General features: G+C 40.6%; 1 protein-coding gene across 2 annotated transcripts in view; it reads left to right on the plus strand.

Moving 5' to 3' along the window:
• LOC106095038 (FMRFamide receptor) overlaps nt 1-15,025 on the plus strand; it is a 327,581-nt gene that overhangs the window by 185,796 nt on the left and 126,760 nt on the right. The gene's annotated exons all lie outside the window — the stretch shown is intronic.

Raw genomic sequence — 15,025 nt, forward strand, 5'->3', positions numbered from 1 at the left:
ACAGAGTGGGCCTGGAGGTCTTCATTGAGAACCCAGGGATTGACATCTATTTTATACTGCCTGACAATAATACGGTCCTGCAGACGGAGATCCGAGCGATCACGGAATGCGTGAAGTGGTGTGGTGCTTACGCGAGAACGTCGAGTGTGAACATCTTTACAGACAGTAAAATTGCCATAAGGGCAATAACAACCAGGACGGTAAGGTCACGAACAGTCTTGCAGTGCAAGAAGGATATTAACGCCTTCTCTGAGGATGGGAAAATCCGCATCGTTTGGGTGCCAGGCCATAAACTTGGTTAACCCGAAGCCTTTAAGGTCGATGCAGTGCGAGTTAAGGGATTGGGCGACGAATGCGCATGTAACATTGTGGAACAGCGAAACGGTCGGAAGGACGGTGAAAATCCTATGGGGGATCCAGATAATGAGAAGGCGAGGCTATTATTCAAAGGAAGTAAGAAGGTGGTCAGTATAGCTATTGGTATCATAACGGGACACATAGGACTACGAGCTCACTTATGAAAAATCGGTGCAGCAAGTAATAGCATGTGTAGGGCATGCGAGGAAGCTTATGATGAGACGATGGAGCATTTCCTTTGTCATTGCCCGGCTTTCGCGTCTAACAGATACCGACACTTAGGTGGAGACACAATACCAGACATGAACCAACTTAGGGGAATGGTATTGAAACATTTAAGGATTTTGTAAGTAGCACGGAATTCCTAACTTAAAATTTTCTTTTTAGAGGTTTCTTTATAGGTTTCTAGAGCGTACAACAAGCCGATTACTGGCTTATGTGTATGTCCATAGTGACATGGGGCGGATTAATATCTGCACCCTCTTTTCACCCAAACCTAACCCTAACCTCAGCTCTAACCTTTCCAAATTTCAATGAGATATCTCAACCCGTTCTCACACGGAATATTTATTACTATCTTTTTTTCGATTTTCTGCCACTGTGAAACGTTTGGTACATATATCCAAGTTTTTGACAAATTTAACCCATTAGGGCATACGTCCGTTTTAACAGACGTTTTGTCATACAATTTTGATCAAGTTTCAACTTTAAAGTTCCGGTTTAAAAATTTGAAACTCATCTGAAAGCACGGCTGACAGGTAAATAAAAGCAATGAAAACTGACTTTAAATTAATGGTGTATTGGGTCCATTATTATTTTTATACCCTCCACCATAAGATGGGGGGTATACTAATTTCGTCATTCTGTATATATATTCTTGATCGTCGTGACATTTTATGTCGATCTAGCCATGTCCGTCCGTCTGTCCGTCCGTCCGTCCGTCCGTCTGTCCGTCCGTCCGTCCGTCTGTCTGTCGAAAGCACGCTAACTTCCGAAGGAGTAAAGCTCGCCGCTTGAAATTTTGCACAAATACTTCTTATTAGTGTAGGTCGGTTGGTATTGTAAATGGGCCATATCGGTCCATATTTTGATATAGCTGCCATATAAACCGATCTTGGGTCTTGACTTCTTGAAAAGTAGGGTAAGGGGGAGGGTCCGCCCCCCTTTAGATATCAAAAAAATTTAGTACCCTATTTTCACCACTGGACGATTATGCACCATCTGGAAAATTTTCAAAAAAATCGGTTCTGCCGTTTCTGATTCTATTGTATAAGGAACACACAAACATACAAACAAACACAAATTGATTTTTATATATAAGAAGATATTTTTTAGAATCTCTTATTGATAATAATTTAATTTAAAAAAAAAACAAATTATTTTAATAAATTGTGTTAGGGGCTTTATGCACTTATCGGTTAAAGAGAATGAAGAATAGGTAACTTCAATGTATCCTGACTCGAAATTTTAGAAATTTTTGGATGTAAGCAATTGCGAGGTAGTAAAAGCGAAAAGAAAAAAATGTGATGGTAATGAAATCGAAATGGGTATTCCGTGTAAAAGAGAATAAAAACGATAACTTGAGCTAGTACGATGCCAGGCTAGTAGTAAGAGGCTTTTTGCAAGGTAATAGAGTCGAATATTTGGGCACTTATGCCGCAGTAGGGAAGTTGTCTACATTACGTTCGTTATTTCAATACGGTTAACAAACCACGATGATTGTTTTTAACATACAATATCATCGCTACGGTGGCCTCCAATATATATATATATATAAATATATATATATATTGGGTTGCCCAAAAAGTAATTGCGGATTTTAAAAGAAAGTAAATGCATTTTTAATAAAACCTAGAATGAACTTTAATCAAATATACTTTTTTTAAACTTTTTTTCTAAAGCAAGCTAAAAGTAACAGCTGATAACTGACAGAAGAAAGAATGCAATTACAGAGTCACACACAAGCTGTAAAAAAATTTGTCAACGCCGACTATATGAAAAATCCGCAATTACTTTTTGGGCAACCCAATATATATATATATTCGTTTCATTTCTGTCTGTATATAATAGTCCAATTTCTAATAAAGGACATATTCATTTCCAATATATGTATATGTGTACTCACTAAAACATAAAATAAGAATATATATTCTTCATCGTCTCGATATTCTGAATCGATCTAGCCATGTCCGACCGTCCGTCCGCCCATCTGTCAAAATAACGATAGCGGTCGAAAAGCTAGCCGTTTGAAATTTTGCACAGATACTTTATATTGATGTAGGTCATTGGGGATTGCAAATGGGCCATATCGGTTTAGATTTGGAAGCCGCAATTTTTGTCCGATTTGACTGACATTTTGCATGTGGTGTTCTGTTATGACTCGTAACATGTGTGACAATTACGACCTGAATCGGTTTATAACCTGATGTAGCTCCCATATAAACCGATCTCCCGATTTGACTTCTTGAGCCCTGGAAGCCGCAATTTTGGCGGAAAATTTGCGTTTAGTATTTTGTTATGACTTTCAACAGCCGTGCCTAGTACGGTCCAAGTCAGTCTATAACCTGATATAGCTCCCATATAATATATACAGTGTTCTGTTATGACTCTCAACAACTGAGCAAGGTACGGTCCAATTCGGTCAATAACCAGATATAGCTCCCATATTTTAGCAGAATCCATGTTTGTTGTTTCCCAAGATTCGGTCCGGCCGAACTTAGCACGCTTTTACTTGTTTATTTTAAATGTAGGTCAATAAATCCTTAACTTTGCGTCTTGTCATTAAGGACAAAAATGACGTGAAGTGACTTTGGGACTAGACAACGGTGTACCTTAGTTAGAGACGCAAAATAGCCTTACAAATAGAAGCGTCTTTAATGTTACTTTTTATACCCTCCACCATAGGATGGGGGTATACTAATTTCGTTATTCTGTTTGGAACTCCTCGAAATATTCGTCTAAGACCCTACAAAACGATGTCATATAAAACGATCTGGGGTTTCCAATTCTTGAGCCTCTAGAGGGTGCAATTCCTATCCGATGTGTCTGAAATTTTGCGAGACGTGTTTTGTTATGACTTCCAAAAACTGTACTAGGTATGGTTCAAATCGGTTCATAAGCTGATATAGCTGTCATAAAAACCGATCTGGGATCAAGACTTCTTGAGCGTCTAGAGGGCGCAATTATTATCCGATTTGGCTAAAATTTGTACAACGGTTTGTACAACGGTTTCTCCCATGTCCTTTAACATGCGTGTCAAATATGGTCTGAATCGGCCTATAGCCTGAAACAGCACTCATATAAACCGATCTCCCAATTTTACGTCTTGAGCTCCTAAAAGGCGCAGTTCTTATTCGAATTGGCTGAAATCTCACACAATGACTTCTACTATGGTCCGAATCGGACCATAATTTGATATAGCTCCAATAGCATAGTAATTATTTGCTTTCATTCTTTGTTGGCCTAAAAAGAGATACCGGGAAAAGAACTCGGCAAGAGTCCAAGAACTTAAATCGAGAAATCGGTCTATATGGCAGCTATATGTAAATCTGGACCGATCTAAGTCAAAACAAACACGGATGACGAGGGGCCCAATACAACACGCTCTACCGAATTTCAGCGAAATCGGGCAATAAGTGCGCCTTTTATGGGTCTAAAACCTTAAATCAAGAGATAGGTCTATACGGTAGCTAAATCCAAGTTTGGACCGATCTGGGCGAAATTAAACAAGAATGTGGACTGGCCTAACATAACTCACTGTCCCAAATTTCAGCAAATCCTACAAAAATGCCACATTTCTGGGCCTAAGATCTTAAATCGAGAGATTGGTCTATAGGGCAGCTATATCCAAATCTGCTTACAGTCCCAAATTTCAGCAAAATCGGACAAAAATGCGCCAAGCCTTAAATCGGAAAATCGGTGTATATGGCAACTATGTCCAAATCTGAATAGATCTGGGCCAAATTAAAGAAGGATTTCGAATGGCCCAACCCAACTCAATGTCCCAAATTTCAGCGAAATCGGATAATAAATGTGGTTATAATGGGACGAAGACTTAAAATCAGCAGATCGGTCCATGTGGGGGCTATATCAAGATATAGTCCGGACAAGAAAAGAATCTGTGCAAATTTTCAGCTCAATGTCCTATTTTTAAAGATTGTAGCGTGATTTCAACAGACAGACGGACGGACGGACATGGCTAAACCGTTTTAGACCGCAAATGGATATTTCGATGTGTGGAATGACAAAATGAAAAGTCCTCCAACCTTCGGTGGTGGGTATAAAAAAGAGAATTTTTCAAAAATAATAATTTGACATTCATCTTTGAAGTAAAATAAAAATCTATCAGAAGAGATGGGCGATGGGTAAATACCCAAAAGGTATTTACATGGTAAATTAGGAAAATACCCTGGTATTTACCCATTTATACCCTAACGGTATTTATAATTTTGCAGATATCTTGGTTATGAAAACATTTTCCAAACAATTGTTGATAATTTCATATTCTTTGTATATAAACCTGACCTTCTGATCTAATAAAATCGAATTTTGGGTATTTATAGCCGCTATATAGAAAACTCACCGTTTCAAATTTCACCAAAATCGGTTGGAAAATGTTCCTTTTATGGGCTCAATACTCTATATCGGGAGATCGGTCTACCTGGCAGCTATATCCAAATATGGTCCGATCTGGACCACATTTGACAGGAAGGGGTAGGGTTTACAAGAACACAAAATTGTGCCAAATTTTATCGAATTCAGGTAATAAATGGATCTTTTTTCGCCCCAATACCCTATATCGGCAGATCGGAGGGCCGGTCTACAGGGCAGCTGTATGTAATATATTAATATAGTCCGCTCTGAACCACATTTCACAGAAATGGGTAGGGGTCTGCTAGAACTCACTCCAATGAGATCAGAAGGTCAGGTTTATATACGAAGAATACTAAATTATCAAAAATTGTTTGGAAATGTTTTTAAACCCAAGATATCTGCAAAATTATAAATGCCCAAATAAATACCAAACAAGTAAAAGCGTGCTAAGTTCGGCCGGGCCGAATCTTATATACCCTCCACCATGGATCGCATTTGTCGAGTTCTTTTCCCGGCATCTCTTCTTAGGCAAAAAAGGATATAAGAAAAGATTTGCTCTGCTATTAGAGCGATATCAAGATATGGTCCGGTTTGGACCGCAATTAAATTACATGTTGGAGACCTGTGTAAAATGTCCGCCAATTCGAAAAAGAACTGCGCCCTTTGGGGGCTCAAGAAGTAAAATAGAGAGATCGATTCATGTGGGAGCTGTATCGGGCTATAGACCGATTCAGACCACAATAAACACGTATGTTGATGGTCATGAGAGGATCCGTCGTACAAAATTTCAGGCGAATCGGATAATAATTGCGACCTCCAGAGGCTCAAGAAGTCAAGACCCAAGATCGGTTTATATGGCAGCTATATCAGTTTATGAACCGATTTGAACCATACTTGGCACCGTTTGTTGCATATCATAACAAAACACATGGTGCAAAATTTCATTCTATTCGGATAAGAATTGCGTACTCTAGGGGCTCAAGAAGTCAAGACCCAAGATCGGTTTATATGACAGCTATACCAGGCTATGGACTGATTTGAACCATAATTAGCACAGTTGTTAGAAGTGATACTAAAACACTATGTGCAAAATTTCATTCAAATCGGATGAGAATTGCGCCCTCTAGAGGCTCAGGAAGTCAAGACCCAAGATCGGTTTATATGGCAGCTACAATATATCAAAACATGGACCGATATGGTCCATTTACAATACCAACCGACCTACACTAATAAAAAGTATTTGTGCAAAATTTCAAGCGGCTAGCTTTACTCCTTCGGAAGTTAGCGTGCTTTCGACAGACAGACGGACGGACGGACGGACAGACGGACGGACATGGCTAGATCGACATAAAATGTCTCGACGATCAAGAATATATATACTTTATAGGGTCTCAGACGAATATTTCGAGTAGTTACACACAGAACGACGAAATTAGTATATCCCCATCCTATGGTGGAGGGTATAAAAAGGTATTTATTGGGTATTTTCCCAATAAAATGGATTTGCGGATATTCGCTTTAAGGGCATAAATAGTGTGACTAAATCGGTGAAGCGGTTAATTTGCCGATTTTATTGCAAAATTGCAAGAACTTGTACCGTTTGTTTGACAGTGTCATTTAGCGTTAGGTTAGGTTAGGTTTAGGTGGCAGTCTGCCATTAGACTCACTTATACGTTTTTGTCCATTGTGATACCACAGGAACCGAAGAAGGAAGATGCCTTCTAGTTCCTACCGTTGAACCATTCAGATCGCTTTAAAAAGCCCAATAACTTGCGAATGTTCACATCCGCTTAATCAGACATGTTCTCAAAGAACGGAGAACCTAGAGTGGAACTCCTTCCAACTGCTAATGCGGGACACACACACAGAATGTGTTCTATAGTCTCTTCTTCTTCGCAGCTCACAGCTTCTGCAAAAGTCGTTGCTGGCAACCTACAGTCTGTCAGCATGTTTTCCGATTAGACAGTGACCTGTCATGACGGACACAATGACTGAGACGTCTGTTCTAGCTCATGACAGCAAAGCATTCCTCAACAAGTCCAGATTAAACCACATAGTTTTGGAATGCTCACAGCCCCCTCTTTGTGACCTTCTATCATTCGTTGCCCTTCGGGCCTGGTCCTAAACACTTAGCTTACATTTCGCTAGAAGCACACGCACATATTCCAGTATCCCTGGAATGTATAAGGCAGTTCCTAGTCTCGCAAGCTCGTCCGCTTTACAATTCCCTGGGATATCTCTGTGGCCCGGCACCCAGAGCAAGTGAATTTTGAACTGTTCAGCCATCTCGTTGAGAGATCTGCGACAGTCTAGGACGGTTTTTGTATTCAGAAATATTGTACGTTCTCCGGGGGTTTAATGGCTACCTGGCTGTCTGAGAAGATATTTATGCCAATCGTCGTAATGACATTAAATCTTAGTCATTTCACCACTTCCTCAAGTGCAAGGATATCTGCTTGATACACACTGCAGTGGTCGGTAACCTTTTCGATATAATCAGTTCTAGAGTACATCCCAGAGCCCATGAGAAAGCTCACGGCAATGGTCGCAGAAATTTTTGTCCAGCTGCCTTTCTTGCCCTTTCCAAGATGTTGGATTTGAAGTTCAATTTCCTGTCCAGCAGAACTCCCATGTATTTTGCGCTTTCTGTAAATGGAACATTCTCTCCTCCCAAGTAGACAGGTTCCACTGTAGGCAACTTGTTTCTCCTGCTGAAAAGAACTACTTCTGTCTTGTACGGATTTATACCTAGAACACTTTCGGTAATCCACTTCGCTGTTGCGCGTAGAGCTTTCTGAAGAATATGTCTTAGAGTGCTGGGAACTTTCCTCTAAACGCAATTGCCACGTTGTCAGCATACGCGACCACTTTTACACCTTTTTCTTCCAGAGACATTAATATATTGTTAATGGCTATGTTCCAAAGCAGAGAAGACAGTACACCTCTCGCGATCCCAAGCCTGTTATAATGAATCTTTTAGTACGTAAGTTATTAATAAACATTTTTACGGTAGAGTTGATGCCTAGAAACTCCAACTCCTTCATGATTGACATCGATTTTACATTATTGATAGCACCTTCAATGTCAAGAAATGCTACCATTGTGTACTCCTTGGCAGCGAGAGAACCCTCTATGTAGCCGACTAGGTCATGGAGACTGTTTCAGTGGATTTGCTTTTACTATATGCATGCTACTGCCGCGACAGGTGATCTCTAGGAATCTTTGCCCTAAGATATGTTTCTACCAACCTCTCAAGAGTCCTTATCAATGATGACAGACAAATAGGACGAAAATCTTTCGCCTTCGTGTGGTATGGTTTTCCAGCTTTCGGAATGAAAATGACCTTCGTGTCCCTCCATCCCATAGGTACATATGACATTCTGATACAGGCAGAGAATATCTTCCCAAGCCAGGGAACCAGTATATCAGACACAGCTTGTAATTCAATCGGTGATACATCACCAGGGCCTGGCGAGTTAAAGGAGTCGAAACTTCTTATCGCTCAAAGGATTTTCGGCTCAGACACAATTTCCCCAATAACTTCCAACGAATGCATACCAGGGATAACCTCTTCTGGTGCCACGTTGTCCATTGGAGAATTTTCCGGGAAATGTGTATCAACGAGTGGCTCTAGTGTTTCTTCACTAGACATTGTCCATACATTCTCTGACTTCTGAGTATACCCCACCGTAAGAGGTCTCGAGGACAGAATCTTCCTTAGACTAGAGGCTTCAAATGTATCCTCCACGGAGCTGCATAAGTCTACCCACGATCTTTTCTGAGTCTATATCCTTCGCAGTTTCCACTGTCTTTTCTAGTCCAGAAGAAATAGACGTGCAGAATTTTGTGCCGAAATTTATCCCAATCCGCCTTTCTTATGTTAAGCCGAGGGACCACTTCTGCAGTATTTTCTTCTGAAGCGGCTTCAACCAGTGACTTAAGGTTTGAAGGCGGCATCTCTGAATCATGTGCCATTTATAGGGAAGCCAGCCGTTAATGAGACTTGTTTATTTTAAAGCAGGCTACAACTAAGGTTTGGAGATTTGTCTGTATAAACCTGACCATAGTCAGGATTCAGAAATTCCAGCACTGTTGTGTTAGCCTCGTTTTCTGATTCCACAAGGAGTTCATCCTCACAAGATTCGTTAGATCTTGTCATGATGAGCTGCCGTGCGCAGGTTCCACAGGTGAGAAAGCTGTGGAGCCACTCTTCCTCAGGATACTAGACACTTGCGGTTTCGACGATTCCTCCTTAGATGCTGCACTAGCTGCTGCTACTAAAGTACTTTTTGAGTTCCGTGCTTCTCCGCTGGCGCACACCTTGAGCCCAGTCCAACCGGATGACCCACCCATACAGGGCTTGTCGGGTCCCGTTTCTATGCCATCCTTCCTGTCTTGATTGTAGCAGGGGGATTTTCAGTCTTCTGCAATCCGCCAGAGATAAGCGATATGATCGATAGTTGGTCAGGCAAGTATTCAGCAACAACTGCTGAGTCGTCTCCTGATTCCCCAACCCCACCTCTTCTATAGACCTTCAGTTTCAACTTGTTGAATCCGCAGGATACAACCCCTTCAGATTTGTTGAGGTCTGCGAGACAGCCGGAGTTTAGTACGAATACTGCATGTCTCCGGTCGCCATCAGCCTCATCCAATCTACCAATCTTCCAGTCGGTGGTTGAAAGATTGGGATTAAATTGCCTTAGTCTTCCAAGTATGGATTCAGGATCTGAGGGAATCCTTGGTAATTAAGCGTGTGCCATTGATCGAGAAGGAATATCTTCTTTCTTGACCTTCTCTCACCAATCTTTTTTAGCGCAAAACAATACATTTCAATTGATCGTTGATCCCCGTAGGCAATTAGTCTGTATTGGCCCCGATACCAGCCTGCATCGTCACAAACTGGAGGAGACCCAGGAATCGCAAGAAACTCGGAGTATACTGATGACAGTTCATCGACTATCCCACTCCAATTATTCCTAGGTATGCAAACGTTCTTGGACCCATATTACTATTGTAATTTGTAATTTGTAATTTGTAATTTATTGACACCCGCACAACAAGAACGCATGTTCTTATGATTATAGTACGGGAAATTAATCCTTTTAAAGTTACAATGTTAGACAAAGTATAAATAAATAAATGTAAAAAAAGAAAAAAAAAATCAAATATAATAAGCTTGAAACTAACAAAATATAAATAGGATGTTAATTTGAGTAATAAATCAAAAATAAGAAAAATATTGGTATACAATTATTTACCGCTCACAAATCAAAATTAACACTTGACATATTTATTTTTAACAAGACTTATCTAGAATCCCTAAAGTGATCTAGTAATTTACCTTTAAATGTTACAACGTTACTGATGGTTTGAAGGTCGTGCGGGAGAGAGTTCCAGAGCTGAACGGCGAATATAAATAGATGCCATTGAGAGACTAAGCTACGGTGTATCATTGGAATCAATTTGTTTCCTCGGTTCGACCTTGCAAATCTGATTCTCTCAAATAAATGAGATGGTGCCTGTGTATATATTATCCTATGTAAAAAGGTCAATGACCTCATGAGCAAAACATCACGAAATGACACACCATATAAGGATCTGGAGAAACGGAAAGTGGAGTCTCGTCGACGAAGACCATATACATAGCGTACCACACTGTTGAAGAAAGTATCGATCTTACGACTGCTTCGAGAATCACAGTTTGCAAATAGCTCACAACCGTAGAGTAGGCTAGGTATAATATATGACTTTGCCAAAAGTATTCTAACCCAAAGAGGAGTAAGTTGTTGAGTGGACCAAAGCGAGCGAAGCTTTGAATACCCTTGACCAACAGCAGCATTAATATGGTCTGTCCACGACAAGGTACTGTTGAAAGTCACCCCCAGGTTCTTTGCACGAGCCACGATCTCTAACCTCTCATTAGCAACAACAACAACAGGATCGCAAGTGAAACGTGAAACCCTTTTCTTAATAACCATGCACTTCGACTTGAGAGGATTAAGGCACAAGCCATTAGCATTTGCCCATTCATAAATTCTGGACAGGTCATGGTTCAGCATCCTGACATGGTCGTCTAAGCATTCCTTCGTGCTACTTATATAGACCTGCACATCATCAGCATACATGTGGGTCTTACAAAATGAGAGCTGGTCTGGCAGGTCGTTGCTATATAAAGAAAATAGAATAGGACCCAAGATTGAACCCTGGGGCACTCCTCGAATAACAGGCAAGGGACTAGAAACTGATGACTTCGAAACCACGGATTGGGTACGATTGGAGAGATATGACATGATTAAACGAACAGACGAAGACGAGAAATGAAACAGGTTTTTTAATTTTGCTGCCAACATAGTGTGATCGACCGTATCGAATGCCTTTGAATGGTCGAGGAGAACAAGCAAATTCAATTCGTCATTCTCCAAGTTACTCCTGATATCCTCCACCACATCTGCTAGAGCACTTATACAACTACGTCCGGGACGGAAACCTGACTGCTTCTCATATAAAAGAGAGTTCTCATTTATATACGAAAATATCTGTCTATACATTATCTTCTCAAAGACTTTGGACAGAAAACACAAAATGGAGATGGGCCGAAACTCCCTACAATTTTTGGGTAAGGGTATAACTTTAGCGTACTTCCATGCCACCGGAAATGAACTTCTGGTCAAAATGCTGTTAAAAATGTGGGTAATGTATGGCAAAATAAATGGTAATAGTACCTTGAGAAATCTTGGTTCAATGCCGTCGAATCCAACTGCATTTGACTTCACCATGGAGAAACCAAGTACCACATCGTTCTGTTCTATACCCGAAAATTCAAAACCTTCACTGTGACGATCCCCAAGAGTCAACTCAAAGTCATAGAAACTAGGATCTATGGGGTTTGTTGGAATATTGGTGAAAGTAGCATTAAGCTGGTCCACATCCACATCAGTGATGTTATCGGGGGATCTGCGACCGATACCAATGTCGTGAATGGTCTTCCAAGTCTTCCTCGAACCGATCGCAGAGGTAAAACGTCTGAGGTAGTAATTGATCTTGGCAGCTCTTATCAACTTATTGACACGGGATCTGTTGGAGCGATATTCCTCTCGTAGGTGCGACGTCCTAAAACGTTTCCATCTACGGTATGCAGTGTTTCGGGACTCAATTGCAACACGAATATCTGCCGAAAACCAAGGTTTAGTCTTCGAACAAATTTGTCTCATTTTGATCGGGAGCACAAAATCTTGGACAGCGCACACATTTCTAGATAAAAAGTTCACCTGATCGTCTATCGATTCCATGCGGTATAGCAGACTCCAATCGATATCAGAAATCAAAGAAGGTAAGGCTTCGTGGTCCAGACTATTGAAATCTCTATATGAGTAAGACTCCTCCCTTCCAAGGATCTCAAAGTTGTAAGACAGAAAAATCAAGTCATGGTTGGAGAAGCACGATGCGGACAGTTGGTCATACAATGAAACTTTAGAAATCTCACTGACAAAAAACAAATCAAGGAGGGTACTGGAACTGGACGAAAAATGAGTCGGCATGGATGTGTTGAAAGGTAATAAGCCCAATGAAGACATCTGGGCTGTGAGACTTGAGTCCAAAAGAATGTTGGAATTTAGATCCCCTGCAATAATGACATCCGGGTAGGTAATCGTAAGGTGTTCCACTACTTCCAAGAATGGTTGTATGTCAATATTGTTATTTGGCCTATAGACACAACCAAGTAACAGCTTCCTTTCCGTGGCAGATAATTCTATAAACACATATTCAATGCTATCATCAGCCACTGATCTGGCACAAATGCGAGTCCTCAGATTGTCGCGGACATAAATCGCTGTGCCGCCTCCTCTGCGTGGTCTATCAGCCCTGTAGACAGTATACCCAACAAGATCAATGAAAGAATCAGGAGTAGTCTCCTTCAGCCACGTCTCAGATACGCAAATAGCATCCAAACCTGAATTCTCAAAGATAAATCGGAATTCATCAATCTTATTATTCAGGCTTTGGGCGTTAATGTGACATATCTTCAAACCACTCCGTTGGCCTACCAGAATTCTAATCATATTCGCCGTCAAGTCCCTAGTGTTATGGTTAGCTAGGCTCGCCATATTTTAGGATAAAATAATAAATCAAAATTCTACCATCAGTATCGCTGCAGAGGAATAAATGATCACAATTAATGTTGTAAAAGTTGTTAAATTGAAGATAGTGATAAAAGAAATAAAATGTTAAAATTAAATAGGTAAACAATTTAAAAAATGGTTTAAAACTAGTTATAAAGTTTGAAAAAAGTATTGTGTAATTTCCGTGAAGTTTGAAAAATTTACTGAACGTTGGTATTAGCAAAATGCGGTGAGAATTCGTTATGCCGAAATCTATTTAGGGCGTCAGCATGTTCAATAACTACAGGATCATCGTTGGGGCCATGTTTAACAAACACGAGTCCCTTGAATGTGAACGCCGAGTAAATAAGTTTTTTCTTCTTTAGCGATACAGCATCCTGAAGTATTCTGTAGTTGGTGTTCGATAGGTTCTCGTTTATGTAAAATTTGTGATCCGAGTCGAGACCTAATAAACGGAGCAAAAGGGAATTGCCATTTTTTTTCCTGAAAGCAGACAGTGACTTCAGGAAGAAATTTTTGTCATAAGGAGACATAAACGTGGCAATAATAACGGCATCTGGTGAATTGCGTTCTTTTGTATTATTTCTATTCTTCAGACGGTGAATCGTTTTGAGCTTGGGAGAAGGAATGTTGCAGCTGGCACAAATTTTCCCAAATACGTTAAATAGATTTTCATTTTCGTGAAACGGTACCCCATTTATACGTACATCCGCTGCAACTGAGGCATTTTCTTGTCTAAGGGCCTGAAGTTTTAATTCTTTGATCTCACCCTTCAGAAGATCAATTTCTAGAGCAGCAGATTCAAGTTTATTAACTCTATCATTAATGTCTGCGATTTCTGTCCTTAATTCGCAAAGCTTTTTATCTAGCTCGTTTAGAAGGCGATTCTCAGACTCCCGAAGTAAGGATTTCATGCGATCTTCAAATCGGCTGCAGAGTTTCTCGAAACGATCATCAAGAAGTTGAATCATACGTAAAGGTGAATCGGATAGTCGTGGCGTTTTAGATATGTTACCAACCAAGGATCGTTGAAAAATGCTGTCCCGATTTCTTTTGGGTGCCCTGGCGTCCCCAGATACGTGTTCATCGGCACCAGCCTCAATAGGTTTAGCAAACACATCATTGCGGCTGTTTGGTTTTGGCGAGACACTCATGATGCAAATAGTAAAGTGAAAAGGGGATTGAGGATTAGAAATGGTTCGTAATGGGATAAGGCGGAAGATTTTATGAACCGCCTAAAACTATGCATCACTTTAGGAAATGTATAATGGCAGCACTGTGAGTTTCAGCAATCGATGAAACAGGCACTTAAATCGATTATATGTTGAAATGATGACAAGGTCCAACAAAAAGGTTTGAAAGAGTAGCACAGCTGATGTTTATTTATTTTCTTTCAAAGCAGCAACAAGCAGGAAACAGCTCCCTTCATTCACAAACACGGTGCAACAAAAGACGAACTGATATCAGCGACAACAAACAGGAACGGACGCTTGTTTTATATAAAATCACCACAACAACACGGAGCCGCGGCCACACTCAAGCTTCAATTGTTCGCCCTAGTTCTTTTAGGCATGAGATGCTCTCTAGGTGACCGCAGTATTTTGGCTGACTGCGGTGCAGTTTCCGAATCTAGACGTGTAGTCCTTGCAGCGAATTGCCGAGCCCAGTTTAGGGATTCTCTCTACCTATTATAAGAGTCTTAGGATCATTCGCATCAAGTCTATCAACAAGCCTGAGAGCGATGCGTCTTCTATTATTACAACCTTTTAAAGAACGTGTTGGTTTCCCAGGGAAGGCCGATGGCCTAGGCAAATTGTAGGCATGCGAAGAAGGAATAGGTTAGGCCTTGTCCTTGAGACTCGAACCTGGTGTCTTCTATTGTAGAACATGATTTTCTCGAACCCAAACACTTTAAAATAGCACAACTTTTTAGGATAAATGGGAAATATTTGATG

The sequence above is a fragment of the Stomoxys calcitrans genome, chromosome 1 (genome assembly GCF_963082655.1).
Source record: "Stomoxys calcitrans chromosome 1, idStoCalc2.1, whole genome shotgun sequence".
NCBI lineage: Eukaryota > Metazoa > Arthropoda > Insecta > Diptera > Muscidae > Stomoxys > Stomoxys calcitrans.